This window comes from Oryctolagus cuniculus, chromosome 16 (assembly GCF_051225735.1).
Source record: "Oryctolagus cuniculus isolate XC-2025 breed Fujian yellow rabbit chromosome 16, ASM5122573v1, whole genome shotgun sequence".
Taxonomy (NCBI): Eukaryota; Metazoa; Chordata; class Mammalia; order Lagomorpha; family Leporidae; genus Oryctolagus; species Oryctolagus cuniculus.
This window is the reverse complement of record NC_142882.1, coordinates 39,210,153-39,213,138: the sequence shown is the minus strand read 5'-3', so window position 1 is coordinate 39,213,138 and position 2,986 is coordinate 39,210,153.

Sequence of the window (2,986 nt, the reverse complement as noted above, 5' to 3'; positions counted from 1 at the left end):
CAGACTGACACTGACAGAGCCTTCTGTCATGTTTCTCTTCACCCAACCTGTGTTCAAGAACAGCTAGGCCTCATCCCTTGAATCGCACAGGGAGAAACGTCCTCGGCCATTTCCATTAATTCCTCATTTTGTCGACTTTTGCTCTTGTACGTATGTGGGTTTGAGAGTCTGTGACATCTGCTCCAGGACACCTTTTTTGGAATGGACTGTTTTTGAAAGACAGAGGTCTGTTTTGTGGCCTGGGCCTCCTAGTGGTAGTGGCACCCCCTGATTCTCGCTGTGGCCACCAGGGTCCAGCCGCCTGATGTCTCAGAGCCGTTTTCAGCACGACACTGTTCACAAGTGTGTCTTTTCCACGGCCACACGGAATGTACTTTCATTGCCACTCCAGGTTTGGGTGCGGAAAAGCTGAGAAGCCCTTTTGTATAGAAGCCCGAGTGGTTTGTAGGGGGCCTTTATAGAGTTGCATGCCGCACATGGCCCATCACTGTGGAACACGGGGAGGGTGAGCTGCCTCAGGCAGTGCACTGGATGACTAAGTTTTGGTAGCACTAGGGGGAAGAAATGCATGGCAGAGTTTTGTCTTCCTGTAGACTATCTAGCATGCAGAGTGTAGTGTGTTAAAACAGTGTATGACATTGCTGTATCAAAGTTGTAAAATTAAGCATTATTTATTGAAAACTATGTATTTTTTGTAAAAACCTGATCACATAGAGAATATCAGTGGGTTGTGCTTGTGCTTCAGTCAAACCAGATCCTTGACCACCCTCCTTGGTATGCAGTGTTAGTGCTCAGGGTTGAAAATCGTTCACTCCAATGTCTCTTTTGCAAGAGTTTTTCACAGAGTAATACATTTGTTCTTAAGACTCTTAATAAAATTGTGTGATCTCCAAAAAAAAAAATTATTTATTTATTTGAAAGTCAGAGTTACCCAGAGAGAAAGAGAAGAGGATAGAGGGCTTCCATCCACTGGTTCACTCCCCAATTGGCCACAAAGGCCAGAGCTATGCTGATCCGAAGCCAGGAACCATGAGCTTCTTCCAGGTCTCCCAAGTAGGTGCAGGGGCCCAAGGACTTGGCCATCCTCTAATGCTTTCTCAGTCCATAACAGAGAGCTGGATCAGAAGTGGAATAGCTGGAACCCGAACCGGTGCCCATATGGGATGCCAGCACTGCAGGTGGTGGCTTTACTGGCTATACTACAGCACCAGCTCCCATCCATTTTCTTTTAAACTTCTGATTTGGAATTTTGACATCTTGCTACAAAATTCTTCCCATTTGCCCTTTCACCTCAAAACTCAACATTACTAAAACTGAATTTACCACCATTTTTCAAAATGAGCATTTTACAATTCTGGTGAAATGTGGCTTCATTCTTACAGTGACACAGTCCTGGATGCTTGGAATAATTCCCATGCAGATTTCTCTCTCCCCACATGCAGGTTTCCACTCTCACAGCTCTTCCTGAGTCTCTCATACCTTGAGTGATGGCTGAAGCCTACAGGAGGTCATTCTTCTTTAGCCTTCTATTCCTCCCAGTACACCCTATCAAATTCTGTGGGGTGGGTTTTCTAATCTTTGTCACACACCAGCTTTGCTTTGCAGCATGGAGTTCAATTGTCATAGATTGACATTTGTGATTTTTTCATAATTTTACCTTTAGAGAACCCTTCGAATTTCTTTCTCACTACGGGAAAGCACCAGCACAGTTCTAACAAAATGGAATTATTGATTTGTTCACTGATTTTGCCTCCAGGTCTTAAGACACGCATTCTCCATGATCAGTTGTCCCTACTTTCATTCTCGCCAGAATGTCAAATAATCTGTTTACATTTCTCTTTGTCTTGGGAACCTTCCTGAAATGGTCACTTTGCTCAATTTTTGTAGCTCCTACTGGTTTTGCTATCACGTTCTCTTGTGACTAATCTTTTTTTATATTCTAATTCCACAGTCCTATTGCAAGTTCTTGCTGAAGGGTGGTGAGGAGAATCTTTTGTTCCTAGCCCAGAAAACAGCCATAATCTATATGCTGGGGTTCAGCATTGCCTACACTGAGTGCTGACTTTGTAGTTAGACAAAACGCAGGACAGAAAAGGCCATGAACAAGTTTTCTCTTTTTAATAAAAAGTGGCATAGCATGGCATCTATTTAACCAAAAGTGTTTACCAACAAATTACTATTTATGAGAAGGAATTAGAACACTAGGAATCAAGCACTAGGAATCAAGAAAAAACACTTCAGCGATTTTATTAATTACTGTTCCAGGCACATTGTGTTATGCCTTCTTAACTTTCAGGAACCTATGCCTTAAAAAAAGAGAAAATACAATGTTTCATAATCTGTGTAGATATTTGCAAGGTTAGGGGGGGAAAATCCTGTACCTCAAAGCAGCATGAGCACTCATTGGTGGAGGGAATGACTTAACCAAGAGCCATAAGTGGTTGTATTATGGCAAGGAGACAGGTCTTTTTTTTTTAATTTAATAAATGTGAATTTGCAAAGTGCAACTTTTGTATTGTTGTGCCCCTCCCCCCCCACCCCCCGCGGCCCTCCACTCTCCCACTCCCTCTCCCATCCCGCCCTTCATTGAGTTTCATTTTCAATTACCTTCATATACAGAAGATCAACTTAGTATACACTAAGCAAGGATTTCAACAGGCTGCACTCACACAACCGCACAAGGTATAGGGCATTGTTCGACTAGTAGTGTTGTTTTTAAGTTTCATAGTAAAACACATTAAGGACAGAGATCCTGCGTGGGGAGCCTGTACTCAGTGACTCCCGTTGTTGATTTAATAATTGGCACTTTTATTTATGGCATCAGCAATCACCCAAGACTCTTGCTATGAGCTGTCTAGGCTATGGAAGCCCCTTGAGTTCACCAACTCTGAACTTGTTTAGTCAAGGCCATATCACAGTGAAGGTTCCTTCCTCCCTTCAGAGAAAGGTGCCTCCCTCCTTAATGGCCTGTTCCTTCTGCTGGGGT